General features: G+C 42.0%; 1 protein-coding gene across 1 annotated transcript in view; it reads right to left on the bottom strand.

Annotated features, from left to right (window-relative positions):
• The window catches only part of LOC137534769 (zinc finger protein 271-like), a 34049-nt gene extending 33702 nt beyond the window's left edge, over nucleotides 1-347 (bottom strand). The window contains exon 1 of the mRNA XM_068256407.1: nucleotides 308-347. The gene's annotated coding sequence lies outside the window, so the exon portion shown is untranslated. The remainder of the gene's footprint in view (nucleotides 1-307) is intronic.
• Nucleotides 348-20125: the final 19778 nt, after the last annotated feature.

Consider the following 20125-nt stretch of genomic DNA (forward strand, 5'->3'; position numbering starts at 1 on the left):
CAGCCTCCATATACCTCTCTCTTCAGTTCCCCTTTAAGTAGCCCAGTGTAGAACTTACACTGGTGCACATAGGTCTATAGCTACACCACTGGTTATGCAACATTTTAATTGTATGGGCCATGTTGTATATTTTTGAGGTAATGCACTCCATGATTTACCTATTGACTCACCTATTTCTTACTGGCCACAACCCCAAGAAATAATCAGGGCTGTAGAGCCACAAATCTTAGCATGTCTCATTAACATCTCCTTTGTTTTTGCCACTTGAAGTCCCAGCAGAAGGGATCAGTAAAGAATATTCTATTACCTGCTCTGCTGCTGCCAGTCTCAGCAATGTCTTTTCTCTTTTTCCTGTCACTTTACCTCTAACCTGGAACTTCCTGTGTGTATACTCCGCCTCTTCCTGCATGTGAGGTTTCCACCTTCTGGAGAATATGAGAACTGCAGCAAATAAAAACCTATATTTTAAGCCAAGGAGAATTCCACAGCAATGTTATATTAAAGGGGAACTGAAGTAAGAGGTATACGGAGGGTGCCATATTTATTTCCTTTTAATCAATACCAGTTGCCTGGCAGCCCTGCTGGTCTATTTCTCTGCAGTAGTATCTGAATAACACCAGAAACAAGCATGCAGCTAGTCTTGTCAGATCTGACTTTAAAGTCTGAAACACCTGATCTGCTGCATGCTTGTTCAGGGGCTATGGCTAATAGTATTAGAGGCAGAGGATCAGCAGGGCTGCCAGGCAACTGGTATTGCTTAAAAGGAAATAAACATGGTAGCCTCCATATACCTCTCTGTTCAGTTCCCCTTTAAGTAGGAATAACATTTCTTATGTATTGTTTAATCACTTTTACATTTATTTTGTCCTTCACAATTCATCAGCTACAGAAATTTGAATCTATTTATCTAGGCAACTGGCCACATCACTTATCTGGAGTCTGGAGGCAACTAGAGAGAGACTTATTATGATTTCCACTTCTTCTCCAGGCTGTTCTTTAACACAAAAGGATGCCCATGTAAGCAGATTCTTTTACATATTCTGGTATATTCTATTATATTCTAGTGATGTTCACTATTCAGTGATGGAGAACTTTTCAGAGCCCGAGTGCCCAAACTGCAACCCAAAGTACGTTTATCTCATCCAGGATGACAGCGTTTACAGTACTAAAAATGCTGTTTCAGCAATCCTTCAAGGCATATTAGATGCAATAGGAATAAAGTATTCTAGGATTCATTGCAAGTAACTAATAGGGATGAGTAAAAATGTTGATATTCTTTTCAAATTTATTTTTGTAAAAATAATGTAAAAATTTGAATCTCAAGTAAAAATGCTTTTGAAAATCATTTTGTAACAAGTTTGTGATTTTGGTCATTTTTGCAAATTTTCGCATTAAAGGGAGTGGGGTTTTTTTTGTGATTTTTCTGATTAAGGCCAGTTACACACCAGGACGTTGCGTTTAGGGGACATTATAGGGCACATAACGTGCCCCTAACGCAACGCCTGGTGGTGTTGGATGTGCGGCATCACGTGGTCCCGCCCGGCCAATCACCGCACAGAGCGGCCGCTCCAGGAAGTAAACACTGCACGTCACTGAGTGCAGTGAATATTAATTAGCCATGTGCCCGGCCGCTCTCCCCTCCTCCCCAACATGACTGAGCATGTGCAAACAGTCTAACGCGGCTTAGCCGCGTAGAACGCACAGCATGCAGCACTTTGCCGCGTTACAATGTAACACAATGTAACGCAACGTGGGCAGCGTGAACAGCCCACTTGTGTTACATTGCTGTGCATTGGGGGAGTGTTACAGGCTGCACTAACGTGCGCCTGTAACGTCCCTGTGTGCAAGAAGCCTTAAAAGAAAGATTTTTTTACGTTTTCCACGAATTTTCATGTCGGAAGGAAAAATCTGTTTCCTTTGACCATATTGCAAAAATATAATGTATTTTCACAAATATATTCTTGAAATTGAAAATAGCCTTTTGATGGGCAGATTTACAAGCAACACTGGTAACTAGGGGTATGATTGTATTAACATAAGACAGAGTACCTCAACGTACCTATAAACAGATTGCATTGAATCACGTTCTAAAACTAGTGTGTGAATGTGGAGGTTTCTACACAAGTCTCAGGTGAGAGAGGATAGCACTACAATATAGATGGGCCAGCCTCTGTGCCCAGTGATGGTGGTGCAAAGTTTCCCAATAGTATCACTTCTCTGGCCTCTGTTAGTGAGCACCCCACATCAGCCATGTGATGTACATACAGCTTTCGCCCAGACACTCCAGTTATTCAGCTGATTTGCCAGGTCATCAGGTGAGGCGCCCCTTCTGTGACTGGTGCTGGCAGTTAAGAGGAAAAATGGAGGCGGCGCACAGGCACAGGGTGGGCAGGAAGGCATTGGTCTCCTTGGCAACCCTTTTTTCTCCCATTTTGGGCCAGCCACACACCATGGCCATGGTTCTTGCCATTTGAAGAGAAAAAAAAAAAAAGAAGAAAAATCGAGTGTCCAAAATAGAGCATTATGATAAATATTCATTTTGTATGAATGAAAAGGGTACCACTAAGGCAACCAGTGTAATTGCAGGTGGGGAGATTAGACCAGTCCCCACTCGATCTCTGTAGATGTGGAAGATTAAAGTTTACCTGAACTCTTGTACAGGACAGAAGGAAAAAGGTAGATAAATGCACCCTGTGTGTATTTATAGAGTTTAGCCTGTTTAACCCCCCCATTTGTGTCTAATCACAAATTGTAATTTGATCCATCCTCCCCTGTGTCACATGACTGCCTATGGCAGATCAGCAGATAAGCCCATTTGAGAGCACAGTAAACAATATATCTGCTTCCATGAATCAGAAAGTAGAAACTGCAGATTTATATCAGCTATAACAAATACATGTTTTTGTTTAAAGGTTATTATGCTGTTGTGTATCTTTTAGAGCAGAGAGGACATTCTGAGTTCAGGTCCACTTTAAGGGGTAACACCCCTCCATCCAGGGTGGACTCAAAGTAATAAACAGTATTTGAACAGAGGTGCCGGATGAGAGTAAACCAGTTTTAAAAAGGTAGATAGTAGTGGACTCACCTCCTCAAATAGACTAGTCTTGGCTATCAAAACTGCCTCCAGAGGAGCTCCACTCAGTATTAAGCGAAACATGATATATTAAAGCATGCCTGAATTGACAGGGATATAGAGGCTGCTATAACCTCCACTACATGAAAAAAGTTAAACCAGGCCTCACTTGCCAGTATCAAAAATTCTTCTTTATTGTGAACAATTCAATCAGGAATGTGTATCAAATCCACTATAATAAAACCCATTAAAATCACCATAGGAGCTTCAAAAATGCCACAGCATACCCCCGCTTCCATACCTACTCCATGCACGCACACACGCCATTCATTCCATAAGCAGACAGTTTTGTGCACCTGTGACAACCATCAGCTCTGAATGAATGCAAGTACTGATTAAAACGCTATTGCTTAGGGCATATCAACCATTTCTTGACTTAGATGGCCAGTAAGAGAAGGCGCTGTTTCTGACTCAAGTAGTTGAACTAACAGTCCCAGTTCATTAGGGCAGCGCTATATGCATCAAGTAGGCAGTCCGGTTTCAAACATAAATCATTCGAGCTCTAAGGTGCATAATTCATCATGCTGGGTTAGTAAGTCTCTATATCAATAGCGATTAGTAGCTTTAGCATAGCAACAAATCATCATAGCTTGCATAGGCAGAGTGTCCAGTCCATAGTAGTCACCAACCTTACTTAGGGGGTCACCATAACCCTGGTTCCGTCACTCCCCTAGGGGTATGCGGTACCTCCAATCCAAGGATGGCTCACAGACTGCACAGTCCTGTCAGTGGCGGCTGGTGCTATTGATCTACCCGCACGCACCTGTGTATCAGTGCTCCCGCAGGGATCAGAGTTTGAAGCGGAGTGGAGTTGAAACGATGGGCCTCATGTAGCTCCACCCACCACCAGGGATATAGAGGCTGTTATATTTGTTTCCTCTTAAACAATGCACATTGCCTTGCTGTCCTGCTGATCCTCTGCCTCTAATACTTTTAGCCATAGACACTGAACATGCATGCAGATCAGGTGCTCTGAAGTCTGACTGGATTAGCTGCTTGCATGTTTCAGGTGAGTGATTCAGACACTACTGCAGCCAAAGAGATCAGCAGGGCAGACAGGCAACTGATATTGCTTAAAAGGAAATAATATGGCAGCATCCATATACCTCACTTCAGTTGTCCTTTAAGTTTAACATGATTAAATTTACGTCACGCCTATGTGGACATTGTTTAGACTCATATAGATACATTAATTGTATATTGTCAGTAAAATATTTAATGTTTCCTATAAAGTCTATGCAATTTGGGCATGTTTTATAATACTGTTACAAGTTGTGCATGAGACGTTTTCCTTAGAAGTTTTCAGAGCTTTTACAGATTTTATTTTTTTTATCGTTTTATATAACTTGGACACTTGTCATTCTAATGTAATATGTTTCTGAGGAGTTGCTCTTTCACTGGACAACAGTACAAGTTGTTACTATAATAAAAGTGACCTCAGGCAACGGATAGGATCACATATGCTCAGAGCACAATGTTTCTCAAGAGGCAAGGAGAGTATAAGCCAGAAAGCTATAAAAATGTTCATTTGTTTTGGAGTTGGATTCAGCAGATCAGTTGATTTGGGTAACATAATTGGCAAAAGTTTAATAGATGCTTATTAGTATCGGTAATTGGGCACCCAGCCTGTCTATTGGGCACTCAATGTAGTAGTAATAACTGATTGGTACAGAACTAATCAATTGAATACTGGGTAGGGAAGGAATAGAGGCGCAGATCATCTTGGAGGAAGGTAAAGGTACATACACACATCAGACTATAGTCTTTGGAAAATAACAGATCACAGACCAATCTTACGACCCTTCATGTAATATGAGGCCCAGTGCGCACCAAAACCGCTAGCAGATCGTCAAAGCGCTAGCGGTTTTGGGAGCAGAGAGCCAATATTTGCTGGGTGCACACCGAGCGGATTTTGTATGTGATCCGCCGGCCACATCCGCGTGGCTAATGTATCTCTATGGGCTGGTACACACCGGTGGTTTGAGGTTTTAAGCAAACCACAAACGTGCAGCAAGAGGCTAAAAACCTCAAACCGCCGGTGTGCACCAGCCCATAGAGATACATTAGCCACGTGGAGTTTCAAGCGGATGCGGCTGGCGGATCCGCCCAGTGTGCACTGGGCCTCAGAGCCATACCTTCACAGTCTTTTCTATGGAGCTGAACACCCCATCAGAAAAAAATCTTTGCAAGATGGTGCACACAAACATGCTGCACACACTCAAAAGATCTGTAGCTGCAAAAGATCTGTTCCTGCCAAAAATCCATTCCTGCAAATTGCAATGATAGTCTATGAGATCTGCAGATCATCATACACACATGATTTAACTGACATTCATCTGCAGATCAGATCCACCAGGATGGATTTTCAGATCTGCGGATGATTGCTTGATCTGCAGATGAAGGTCAGTTAAATCATGTGTGTATTATGATCTGCAGATCTCATAGACTATCATTGCAATTTTCAGGAATGGATCTTTGGCAGGAACAGATCTTTTGCAGATACTGATCTTTTGTGTCTGTACAGCATCTGTGTGTGCAGCATCTTGCAAAGATTTTTTTCTGATGTGGAGTTCAGCTCCATAGAAAAGACTGTGTAGAGTATGGTTCTCATACTACATGAAGGGTGGTAAGATTGATCTGTGATCTTTCATTTTCCAAAGACTATAGTCTGATGTGTGTATGAGCCTTTAGTGTCAGGCATTAGGGGTAGAGTAGGGGTGTGTGTGTGTGTGTGTGTGATGGTTTAGGCATAAGACACTAAGATGGGAGGGAAGATATATAAAAAAAAAAACACTTATTTTGCAACAGAATCAGTGTACAAACTTCTTGGAGAACAAATACATAACAGGGACATTCAGGTTATGAAGGCACTGATATGCAAACACGCATATACAAACATCATGTATACAACTTGTTACTTATAGTAACAATAACCTTTGCCCGTTTTAAGAGGTCCTTCAACTTTTTGTCTTTTCATTCTAAACTACAAATAAACTTTATCTAGCGTTAAACAAATTACAGGTCTGTTCAATTGTCAAAAGGAGCATCACTACTCAGTTTCCTCACATCGTGTTTGGCTATATACACTTATGTCTGAAATAGGAGGGGAGAGTTCAAGTAAGAATAGGTGTTGGGTAAATGTATAGAAACATATTGGTAATGTCAATTATCGATATCTTTAGAGACTTTACTAGTGGCACCACCCGATGCCCAACTCATGCAGCAACTCCGCAATACATACTCAGATTCAGAGATTTGTAACTACTGATCCAGGAGTGTTCCTTTATTTATTTATTTTTTTTTACTTAAACTTTCACAATTTCTTTAACAACAAAAACCACATTGGAAAAAGGTTTTATTTTTATTTTTATTTTTTTACACTCTTAAAAATAATAAAATGAATACTACATATACTAACATTTGTGTTTTCATTAGAAACATGTTGTACCCTCTTTCCTGCCAGTCCACATTTTTTTACATTTTGGCACTGCAATTATTTATCTGTATTATCTCATTTCTTTCATATGTTAACCAAACAAAATCAAGCATTATATTTTGAACAGAAATAGGGCTTTTTCAATCTTTTTTAATCAGTTATTTTAAGCGATATATTAATTTTACCATATGACTATTTTATTGGATTTACACCACTAGCATTTCCCCATTGGTGCTCTGTTCAGAGAAAGACCCACATCACCTACTGTTGTGTCCAGTAACACAGCCCCTGGACCTATATACTATATAACTTGAAGGATATTATTTCCAGCCATTCTTCCACTCTATATCTCAGCTCAGTTTTCATGTGATTGTTTATTTTATGATACTTACATGTTTGTGTTTTTATCTGATGATTTGCTCATCAATTATTATATTAGAAATTGCAAGAAAATACCAGGGTAGCATGGTGTGCGATTTACTTATGCTCTTATTCACTTTAGCCCCAACTCAAAAACAAAAAAGCAGCATACATTGCATTTGGGAATTAAAAAATAAAAAATAATCAAATCCCATTAAATTTATTTATATAGCCGTGGCATCCTCTGCAGCACTTTACAGAGTACATAGTCTTGTCACTCATGGGGATGATATGCAAATTTATACAGCTTGAAAATAGGCTGAATGAAATAAAGGTTTGATTCGATTTATTTTCAATTGGCATACATTTGGATCTCAAAAAAACAAAACAAAAAAGACAATTTTGCATCTGCTCAGAATTATTCACATCTTAAAGTGAACCTCCAGACTAAAAATCGACTCAGCAGCACTGAAAAGGCCTGGTGTTTCTGTAACCGTTTCACAGCATCAGAACTTTGTTTCTCTTATACAAGCCTCATTTTTAGCTGTACAGAAGAAAACTGCCCGGGCAGTTTTCCCCTTATGCTGTGCAAAGCATGATGGGATTTCTGATGTTGTTCTCGTTCTGCTGTTTTGGTGCAATTTTTTTTTTTTTTTTACATTTTGAAGCCTAGTGCCTGGGAGGAATTATCAGGACACAGGACAGTTGGAACTGTGTCTCATGCTCCCTGTCCCCTCCTTTCAACCAAGAAGATGGCTGCTCCCATGACAAAGATGGCAGCCCCCATGAGTCACAAACATTTGCCTGTTCTTTTAAAACAGGGTGGGTAAAAGATTATATTACCTATCTATTCTAATTAACATAACTAATGTAACTTAATGACAGTATGTTTGTTTAGGCTGAAGTTTCCCTTTAACCATGCATAGTCATGCAGCGTCCCTCAGAGGGGATTACAATCTAATCCCTACCATGTGTGTTATGTTAATCTAATGCTACATACACGCTTGAGATAAAAGTCTTTGGAAAAGGCAAGATCACAGACCAATTTTACCCCATTCCATGTAATATGAGAGCCATACTCTACACAGTCTTTTCAACTGAGCTGAACTCCACTTCAGATAAAATCTTTACAAGATGCTGCACACACAGATGCCCATACACACTCAAAAGATTATCTGCAAAAGATCTCTTCCTGTAAAAGATCCATTCCTGCAAAATGCATTCATAGTCTGAGATCTGCAGATCCTCATACACACCTTGTTTAACTGACATTCATCTGCATATCTGGCAATCATCTGCAGATCTGAAAATCCATCCTGGTGGATCTGATCTGCAGATGATTGCCAATTAAACAAGGTGTGTATGATGACTGCAGATCTCAGACTATGAATGCATTTTGCAGGAATGGATCTTTTGCAGGAACAGATCTTTTTGCAGATAATGATCTTTTGAATGTGTACGGGCATCTTTGTGTGCAGCATCTTGCAAACATTTTATCTGATGGGGAGTGCAGCTCCATAGAATAGACTGTGTAGAGTATGGCTCTCATACTACATGAAATGGGGTAAAATTGGTCTGTGATCTTGCCTTTTCTAAAGACTTTTATCTCAAGTGTGTATGCAGCATTAGTCTGATGCTACGTACACACATGCGACAACGATCGTTCGTTGAGAACGACGAACGAACTTTTAATTGATGAAAGAACGACCTAAGTAAAGATAGTTTTAAAAGGTGTGTAATGATCTGATCGTTAGAACGAATGTTACATCACGTAAAGCAACTATTGCGCCTGCGCATAAAAATGAGAAGTTTCACAGAGAAATAGTGAAATGCGCATGTCAAGCCTAGTACGAACGACCGTTTCCAACGATGTACTACTTTTGCAAACGATCGTCGTTGGTTAAAATCCGCCAAGACAGAACTTTCTTTTGTAGCGATTTGGCTCGTTCGTCGTTTGCCTTAATAGTCGGTGGTTCGTTTTTTGTAACGATCGTCGTTGGTAAAGATCGGGGAACGATCGTTACAAACGACTATAGTCGCATGTGTGTACGCACCTTAAGGCCAGATGTTTGGGTGGGAAGCCAATTAACTTATCTGTGCATTTTAAGATGTACAAGGAAATCAGAGTATCTGGAGAAAACACACACAAGCGGCGTACGAGAGGAATCAGCACAGGAGACATGGGCGCAGTATACAGCCTATATGGCTTATCCTGCTCCTGCACAAATTCCCATTGATATTAAATACTATTTCCCCTCCAGGCCACCATGGATGATGGGGAATGAAATAATTCGGCCTCCAGCAATTGCTAGAGGCCAAATTATTGTGTTTTAGAAGTCTGATGGCGCTGAAGTTACTCACTGCTGCGCCCAAGTCTCCTGCGCTGGAATGAAAGTGATTGCACAAGCGTGGGGTAAAACACATACTCCGTGCACACAGGTTCAAAATAGAGAGAATTCAGATTGCAGACTTGCAAAGTACAGACTGCTTAGAACCACCATCTTGCTGTAGAAGTAGAGGCAGGGTTTGTTATTTTTCATAACTGCAATAACTCATTGGCATGTGACATGCTTAGGAACCAAGTATAATGATGCTTTTACATGCTTATTTATAAGAAAGCTTAAGAAAATAAAGATTTCTTATTAATTCCTGAAACAAATAAGGCTAAACTTAAAGGATTGTCTTTTTCTCAGCTATAGCAGGATTTTGTTTTAAGTTTGTGTCGGCACAGCTGTCCTGACTTGTAGGCCCCATATAACAGGCACTAAGCTTTACTGTGGGTCCTGGCCCCCTACTGACCCCCACTCTCTGTTGTGGAAACATTTCCCACACTCTGAATATGAAATCCATCATCAACCTATGTGCGTTCTCTGATGTTTCCGAAGGCTTGAAGAATGACGGAAACATTTGCCACACTCCAAACAAGAAAAAGGACGCAAACCTGTGTGAATTCTCTGATGAATAGTAAGGGTCCCTTTCTGTGTGAAGCTCATCCCACATTCTGAACATGAAAAGGGACGATCACCTGTGTGACTTCGTTGGCGACAAAGAAGCTTTGCTTTCTCAGTGAAACATTTCCCACGCTCTGAACATGAAAAAAGACCCTTATTCGTGTGACTTTTCTGGTGATTAAGAAGGTGAGGTTTCTGAATAAAACATTTTCCACACTCTAAACATGAAAAGGGACGTTCACCTGTGTGAATTCTCTGGTGTGTCAGAAGCCCTGATTTCCGAGTGAACCATTTCCCACACTCTGCACATAAAAAAGGATGCTCGCCTGTGCTATTTTTCTGCTGAGCAAAAAGGTGTGTTTTCAGAGTAAAACATTTCCCACCCTCTAAACATAGAAAAGAACTATTCCCTGTGTGGATTTTCTGATGTCTATGGAGGTCTGATAATCCCCCAGCATTAGAGGGATCCGGTGATCTCTCCTCATGGCAAAGTCTGTGATGTGCATTTCCAGTGATGGGGTTTCCTCCTGCAGAATATTGTGTGACGCCATTATCTTCTACGGGAGAGATAAGACATCCTTCCGAGGTGTTCCCCATATCTGGGCCATCTATTGAGGAAATAATAGTTACAAAACAGACTTGTCCAACTGTTTGGATTTCCAGCAAGAGGAGCACAAAACATGGAGCAAAAATAAAATTATGAAACAAAAAATATTCATATCATAAATCCCTCTTTTCCCTATATAACAAGTGCAGTGTCATACCTCCCCATATAACAAGCACAGTGTCATCCCCCCCATATAAAATGCAGGGTCACCCCTCCCCCCCAATATAACAAATCCAGTGTCATTTCCCCCCCCCCCCACCATATAACAAATATCACCATCCTGCCTCCAGCATAACAACTGCAGCATACTATCCCGCTTATAATGAGTATAATCATCATAGTCCCCTATACAAGAGGGTCCCACCACCTAACAAATACAGCCTAACAAATACTCCATATAATAGGTGCCTCTATCACATCATGGTCTCCATTAGCCCAATTCCAAGCTTCTTACATACAGCTAAGGTAAACTGCATTACCTCAGAGAGAAAAAAGGGGGAGGGGGGAGAAGTCATCTCCTCACTGACAATCCCTGTAAACCAAACGTGCTTCTGAATGCATGGATGGCTTTTCAGGACCACTATGAAGACATGATTTAACCTGAAGTAATGTGTTATGAAGGATACTATGCAGACAGTATATATGCAGAAACTCTATAGTTGCCTGCATAATACCTGTTACCGTAGTAACGACCCCATTACCCATGTACCATGGGTTGTGCTAATAGCTTAACTCGTAGTACGCTGCTGGTGGAAGTGATGGTAATATTGCCATGCGCGGTCTGCACACAGTACTATTACTGCTGCTTCATGCATTCACCCCATGTGTTTGTATGTAGGAAAACATGCACGTTTTTCACAGCAACTAATGTTATTGCAGCAGAGATCACACAAAGAGGCAATGAAGTCTCTTAAAAATACTTTTTTTAAATCACAAAATATTGTTTAACTAAACCGCCGCATCCACCCCGCTGTACACTATCTAAATTCCCCCCAAACTCGCCCTCCCTCTCCCCTGCAAAATCCACAACTTTCTTGGTCGTGGATTTTGTTGCTGTTGGAGGCAGAGCTATGAGCCGCGGCTCTGCCTCCATGCCCGTCTGAGCAGCGGATCTCTGCCTTTCCCCGCCCCTCTCAGTGAAGGAAGACAGAGAGGTGCGGTGGAGAGGCGGCAATCCGGACGCGCTGAGAGGAAGAGCTGCGGCTCATAGCTCTGCCTCTCACGGAAGAGCTGCCTGGATTGCCCCCCAGCGAGTTAGGGGGGGGGGGGATTTAGATAGTGTACAGTGGCAGGAATGCGGCGGTTAGTTAGGGCTAACATGTTAAGCAATGTTAGCCCTAACTAAACCGGGGTGCCCATACATGGTACAATTTTTCATTTTCTTTCGATTAGATAATTTAGTTCGATTATTTTGTTAGATCGAATATATAGATTTTTCCAACATGTCTGATCCGATGTTTATTGAAAAAGAACCATGTTAATCAATGAGCTGAATCACACTTAGGGTGGTTCCCATATGCGGCAAAATAAATGTATCTGCACATGTGCAATCCTCATTGCTTACTGTCAGCTGACGTTGGAAACAAATCATCTGCAGCATTTATCACGGACCCAAGTGTGATCTCTCCCTCAGAGAAAATGTACACAGTTCTGTACTGCTGAAAGTTCTTTTCAGTATGCGAAAAATGCTATCAAGCGTGAACTGGACCATTGGTTCGCAAAAAACAAACGTGTAAATACTGCCTAAACTCTAAAAGGAGAATTGGTGAAAAAAATATGCTAATGCATTCATGCGTCAAAAAAAGGCACCTGGAAACTTTGGGGGCCCAGAGAAGACGATCTTAGAATATTGGTAAGTTTACAGATATTGTACTATTACAGTGGGAAAATGATAGTAAAATATTGGTAATCAATAACAATATTTTACTACTAAAAACTTAGAGAGACTTAAGTCTAAATTAAAAAAAAATAATAATAATGAGTTGAACTTATCTGGGGCTTCTAGCAGCGGCGACTTCCGCTAAGCTGGCCGGTCGCCGCTTCTTGGTGGCTACTGTGCATGCGTGGTCCTGAGCCACGCGCACCATGATCAAGCTCCCATGGTTGGGAGTGCTCTGCACATGCGCAGTATCAATTTCTGTGTAATGCACATGGTCAGACTGCTCCCAGCCGCAGGAGTGCAGTGAGGAAGCAAGTGGCTGGCCAGCTTAGCGGGTCACTGCTGCTGGCCGGAGGGACTTGGACCCTTGATGTAAGCACAGGAGGACTCCAGGGGGGCTGTAAGTAGCCCCAGGTAAGTTCAACTTCATTTTTTTTTTTTAGTACACTTTAGATTTCCTTCAACCCCATTCTCACTCTGAACCATCCCACTGGTGATTCCTAACCATAACCACAACCCCCCTTGGCTTAACCACTCTCCCCCAGCTTGCCTAACCTTAACAACTCCCCCCAAATGTAATGTTTCATTGTAGTGTTACTCACCTGTACTGTTATCTAGATGGCATTCCGCTTGTGTAAATGTCCCCAACTTCAGGTCACCCTCCTCCACAGACTGCTCATCAACCCTCACATAGGCCTCCTCTTCTATCTTATCAACCCCAACTTTCCAAACAGCATCTTCATACTGGAACCACAAAATAATGAATGCATCAAGAAAGTCTGAAATGCCATGTAACATGTAGAAATAAACATGTGCATCTATAAAACATATAATGTTTTCCTGTTGTGTGCTGCAGCCCCTCTGTAATTATCTATAATACAAATACTGATGAGAATTTTGTTTTGTGCAAATTTTTCTTTTTCCAATTGTAAGATCTAATAACCCAGGTCTATAAAATCACAGTTTATCTGCAGTCAGACCTCCAGTTAATGTTAATAAAACTGTGTTGCTCAGACATTAGGATAGCAGGGGACAGAGAATGTTCAAAAGGTCATAAATGTCTCTCTGTATGGTAGAGATGAATTGAAGTGCAGCAGCAGATTGCAGCTAGAAAGAAACATCTAATTGAGCTCATTTCACAATCTATCATCTTTTGTTCCACTTCACAACTTTATTTGTAGAACAGCTTAAATACAGCTCCCCCCCCCCCCCCCAAGAAAAGTCAAATCTTTAAACCTAGATCTTAACTTTCACAAACTTTCAAAAACAAAGAATATGGTATCCCAGGAACGCCTTATCTAGTATTAAGGCTATAAATACTGAACTCCAATACCCTTTGTACCATTTACCTGATAATGGTGGGGGTTGGTGTCATCTTCCTGTGTAAAATACTGGAGATAAAGAGGACCTGTACATCCCTCTGGTGGGTTACTGTTATCAGACCCATCTGCAAAAAAAACAAACACGAAAAGACTGAATACACAGTCTATATGACATTATCAGATAATGGGGAATGTAGGTGGATCATCCATACTGCTCTCTCCTTTACAAAAAATTAAAATGTCCTCTTACCCGGTAATATGAGGGGCGGCTGATAATCCATCATGACATCATTGTCGAGATCCTTGTGTCCGTCTAAATACTGCAATTCCTACATGGAGAAATAGACAGGACATCCTGACACCCTGAACCCTGACACACAATTATGCAGTCATCATACACACAGGCAAGGGTAGCTATATTCATCTCTCTGGGACTTACAGCACATTTGAACTGAGAGGGATATGGAGGGTGACATTTCCTTATTTAAAAAAAAAAAAAAGGCACATTGCCAGGCTGTCCTGCAGATCCTCTGCCTGTAATACTTTTAGACCAAAGCAATCGATTCGATCCGCACACTAGTGATGTGCCACAAAAGCTGCAAGTTTTTACGCATTTCACATTCTCCAGTGCTTACTCATAAGGTTATGAATAAGCACTGAAGAGTGTGAAACACGTTAGCGCATGTTGCTTCTATTGTATTTCAGATTAATACATCTCCGAGTCAGCATCATTGGGGTGCGGATCAATTGCTTTGTTCTGTGGATTGGAATGGCGGCCGTTGATGCATACACCTGGCGAGTCTGGATGGCCATGTGAGCTCAGCTGATTCTGTTCTTCTCTAATGCTTTTAGAAATGGACCCTAAACCAGTCATGGCTAACCTTGGCACTCCAGCTGTGACAAAACTACAAATCCCATCATGCCTTTGCCTCCCGAGTTAGGCTTAGAGATGTCAGAGTATTGCAATGCCTCATGGGACTTGTAGTTCCACCACAGCTGGAGTGCCAAGGTTAGCCATCACTGCCATTAACAAACATGCAGCTCAGGTGTTCTGACTAAAGTCTTTACCACATGCTTGTCTCAGGTTTCTGATTCAGACACTTTCCCACAATTCCCAGCACTGCTCACCTGTTCTACCAGCAGCTCAATCATCTTGTGGAGGACCTCTAGAATCTTCTTGTTGTTTTTTCTCTCAATTGACAGGAAAAGAGGTGGAGGCACCGTGATGGGGAATGGACCATGGAGACGGCTGCTGTGGGTCAATTGCCCACCAGATGTCTTCCTCACTAGTTCACAATCCTGTTTAATGACATACAGTATTAGTAATTTCCATGTGAATTCTCAGAATCTTTCTCACTTCTCTATCTTGCTATATTCAGAGCTCCTATTTTGTCATCTGGCTCCCATCTGTTATGTCTCCTAACCTTCTGCCTTGTGTTCGTCCAACTACCACCTATCTCTGACTACAAATTCTGCTAAAAAAATTGACAGTCTATGCATTACTAAAACTAGAGACACCACTGTGTTTCAGAATGCTTCAAGTGCCCACCACCTGGATTTCAATGCGCTTACCATTGACAGCAGCCTGAATTACAATGTCCGATTGTGCATACTCGACCCCAGGCCTGGATTTACCTCACAGGCTCCTTAGACTTCACCCTCCATGAACCTACAAACCCTGCTGAACTGGACTGCAGGTGTGCTGGTTGGCCCAGCTGTCACCTCTCCCTTACCTGTCATAAGTAGCTACAGGTGCCCCTTACTATTAGGTAGCCAGAAACAGGGTCGTTTCTTGGGCAGTGCGGGTAGGGTGACCGCCCTGGGCACGGACCGGCAAGTAGAAGAAGAGGGGAGCAGACAGAAGGACATAAACGGTAGGGAGCTGGTGACATGCGGTGCAGCCAAATGGAAGAAGAATGAATATTACCAGTGCAATCACCTTCTTCGACTCCTCCTGGGCTGCCTGCGCCCGACGTCATCACGTCAACACCGCGTGAGGACACCTGATGTCCTGTAGCAGTACTGCAGGTTGTCAGTGCGCGGCGTCCATGGAGGAGTCAGCTTTCCAGACTCTTCGCCTGTGTGTTTTCCTGGTCCCTACTTCCTCCTGGATGAGCGGCTGGTCACTAGTAAGTAGGTGGATCTACTTGTGACCTGTGGCTGTGTGACTGTCCCTAAAGAGTAAGGGTTCGCGAGTCCACGGGAAAGGGGGTGCAATTTGTACACCCTCGCCCTCAGTGAAATTTAGCCTAGAAACTGCCCTGGCCAGAAATACCCTTAATATTAAGTAGCTAGCAGTGCCCCCAAGTATTAGGTAGCTAGGGAAACCTCAGTATTAAGTAGCTAGAGGTGCATCTAACTGAAGAGAGATCTAATCAGTGAAAGGTCTAGAGCAGGGTGAGTAACCTCTCATGTACACTCATCAGGACTCTGCATAGGGAAGGAGGGGGCGCTCCAAGAGGGGAGTGAGCCGCCTTTCCATCATCCATCCATCCATTCCATCTATAGGCACGTGCCTACAGTGCCTTATGTTAAATCCGGACCTGCTCGACCCCAAGGACATCCTGTCCGCTTCCTCAGGTCTATAGTTCAGTGTCTTAAGGCAGCTGCATGCATGGACTTGGTGCACCTGTGTTAGGCCAACCTAACCCATGTGCGCAGCTGCATTAAGACAAAAACCTATACCTACAGGTAAGACTGTTTCATTAGCCACTCAGAATTGATTGCATAAAACCCTTGAGGTTTATATAGCGGGTTCTTTAGGGTTTTTTTGGGTTGGAGGATGTGATCCAAGCCATGTCGGAGAAGATTTCCTATCTGTGAGGAAACTATTCTCCACTTACCTGATACGGTGGTTGCTCATCAGCATCCTAGTTTTGTAAGTAGTATTAGTGTCATTTGTTATCCCATTGGTTGAAAATACTACATTATTTACCATCCCAGTATGTGAGATTCATCACCCAAATTTCAGCCACCCCATACCCTTCACTCAGTGTAGACTGTAAAGCCCAGAACTTTTATTCTAAAAAGGTAGCTTTCAAACTATCCAAAAACAGGTTATGTGGACCCGTGATGTAAGTTTACTGTTTTTTGTGGGAACTTGATTTTATGTTTTTTGGATTAAGTTTAAGGACAACCAAGGTGACATGTGGCATGTTGAGATAGACATGTGTATGTACAGCACCAAGCCCACAAATAACTAGGCTGTGTTCCTTTTTTCCTTTCTCTGCCTGAAAGAGTTAAACATCAGGTATGCAAGTGACCGCTTCTGTCAGGGTTGGCACCGGGTCGGACTGGGTCAGACTAGCATTACCCTAACTGATCATTACAGCTATAAAACTTTTTTCTGTCAGTAAATGGCTTCTGAGCGCAGGAAAGAGATACAAATGGTCAATAATTCATAGAATTGAGCTCTGGCATACTTCAATGAATGGGTCATTGAGAAGAAACAATGAAACAGTAAAAATGTAAAAACTAGAATTATAAAATAAAACTGTAAGATATATAAAAAAAATGTTTTAAGAGGAGGAGGATAGATACAATTGTTTTTCTTATGAGTTACATTTTCACCTTGGATATAAGACAGCCTTCTGACAATAAAAAGTTCTGAACTTAAGTTTATACTTACACCTTTTTGTATTAATATCATCATCTTTCTCACACATTGGGACACATGGGAGAGAGAGGGAGAGAGACTGATCAACCACAAGGCAAACCTAGGCAGTTGCCTAGGGCCTGAGAGAATCTAGGGGCCTGTGGGAATTCTAGCCTCAACCAAATCTTAAAAAACAAAAACACAAACAGGTGATCACCAGCAGTGGGCAAAGACTGCGGTCTTGCCTAGTGCTCCATTTCATCTGAATCCTTTTCTGTCCGGAGAAATTGGTCATCATTTACCTGGCGATATCCTTGGGATTGAATATGTGCAATCAGACCTTGGAATTCAGGCTGCTGTCAGATCAAATGCTTTATAGATCTTTGTTTTATTAACAGAGAGGAGTGATTATATGTGATATTCCCAAATCCCCCCCACCTCTCCAGCCCACTCTCTGTTTTATTAATTGAGTGTTTGCCTTCTTAAAACAGAAGATATTTGCAATAATTGAGCTTTTAGTGAGTGACTGTGGTCTCCCACAATGCATCACTACTTAATATGGAAATTATCTCTTGCAGGCTTGCATCCAGAACCGCTGCTGTATAGCAAACATATGGCTTATAAAATTTACAGAGTTACATCATCCTAGTAGCTTTGGGTCCTGCTTGGTTATTCTGTTATTAATTGAGATAAGAGTGATATCATAACACTCAGAATCCTCCTCACTTCTTCAGTCAGGTCTGTGTTTTATTAATAGTTACAGAAGTGGTGTCATGTGACCATCCCAGAATCCATCCTCCTCACCTCTCCAGTCAGCAGGTACATGATCTCCAGGGTGAGGTTTAGTACCTTCTCCATCATGTGCTTCTGTTCCTCCTCCATACTTGGTCATGCAATCTTTGTGGGAAGCTTTTCTCTGTGGAGGGATAATAAAAATCTTTCTAAAATTTAAGCGTAGTGATTCTGTGGTAGCTGCTGTACCACTCCCTTCTGGAGTCTGGACTTGGCTGCCGATATACTGTATGCTTAACCCCTTTTCTGTGTAAAGTAGTTACGCCCATCCACAGCTGCCTTTGCACTATTTCATTTGGATGCCAGGTTTGGCATCAGTCTAATAGACATCAATGCAAAATATTAGCACAATGCACCCCTTAATAGATAGACAGACAATCAGCTAATACTTACAATAAGCAGAGAAGCCCACACATCCTATAAGAGGTCGCATCTGAATGACGAACAGCTCATTTATGCAGAACCTCTAATAGGCTAACTACACACATTTCATTCAAAACAGATGCAATTCATATGCACTAATGACCCTAGTTTCCAAATGAACTGAAAATTAACATGCAAGCTTGAATACAGGAAGAGTACACCTTAAAGAGAACCTGAACTGAAAATAAGAAGTCAAAATAACCATACACAGGTCATACTTACCTCCTGTGTAGTCTACTCAATCTCTTTCTCTTCTCCTGGGCCCCATTCGTCCACTGTGATCAATGGAATTCCCCATCCTCCATTTTGAAAATGGCTATTACCCCATAACAGCTTCCTGGTCAGCACACTGTTAAACTGTAATATCACCCACTTGAGCCATAGGGAAACATTGACATTACCTTGCACATTCAGTTGTAACTGACAGCTGCTTATATACAACTGACAGCAACTGGTATATTTCAGTTCAGACAAAATATTGTCAGAACTAGAGATGATCTGAATGGTTCCAGGCGAACTCTAGGTGGTTCGCGATCGCATGCGAACTTTCCCGGAAGTTCAGTTCGCCTTCATAGTGCATCATTAAGGTCAACTTTTACCCTCTACATCACAGACAGCAGGCCCGTTGTAGCCCATCAGGCTACACTATCTGGTATAGTGGTGAGCATAGCTGCCTTCAAAGCAGTTGACCTGGGTTCGATTCCTGGCCAATGTATGTGAGGTTGCCTTTGACATCCTACAAATCCCTAAGCAAGCTAATTTTTCTCTTGGGTATATCACAATGGTACATGCTAGGCTGGCTTCAGCATGTAGTGTTGGTGGTATAGTGGTGAGCATAGCTGCCTTCAAAGCAGTTGACCTGGGTTCGATTCCCGGCCAATGTATGTAAGCTGGCTTTTGACATCCTACAAATCCCTGGAAGACAAGAGGAGAGAAGGAGGAGGGTGGAAGTTTAGGCCTGCAATTTAGCATTAAATGTGATTTCTGCCCTTAAAACACTGCTTTGCATCAAAATCAAATTTCTGGGACTTTTGACGTCCATCCCACTCAACCATGTCTCCCTCCAGGTGTTAGACCCCTTGAAACATCTTTTCTATGACTTTTCTGGCCAGCATAATTTTTTCTAATTTTCCAAGTTCGCCCCCCATTGAAGTCTATTGCGGTTCGCGCGAACAGAACTTTCGCGGTACTTTCGAGAACCAAAAATCAGAGGTTCGGGCCATCTCTAGTCAGAACTAGAAGGGATCACTGTAAGAAGAAAATGGTGAGCTTCTGAGAGGAATTGACAGTGAGATTAGTATGTAATATTAATTTGCAGCTACATCATGTGTTTATTTTACATAATTTTACTCGCGTCAGGTTCCCTTTAAGCTAGGGATAAGAAAACAAGGTCTCTTGCCTAATCAATCTCTCCTAACCTACCCACTCCTCAACCATCCCCAAGCCATTGTGTCCACTTACTGCTGAACTCTCCTAAATCCCGCCTACTCACTTCTCACCTACCTTCATAGTCACGGTGTCTAGCCCCCTTCTGGCCTGTCCGATCTGCTGCCTACACTAAATTACCCCACTGTTTTCCCACAGGTTATTCCTCATCTATACCAGAGCTTCCCAACCCTGTCCTCAA

This window comes from Hyperolius riggenbachi, chromosome 10 (genome assembly GCF_040937935.1).
Source record: "Hyperolius riggenbachi isolate aHypRig1 chromosome 10, aHypRig1.pri, whole genome shotgun sequence".
NCBI lineage: Eukaryota > Metazoa > Chordata > Amphibia > Anura > Hyperoliidae > Hyperolius > Hyperolius riggenbachi.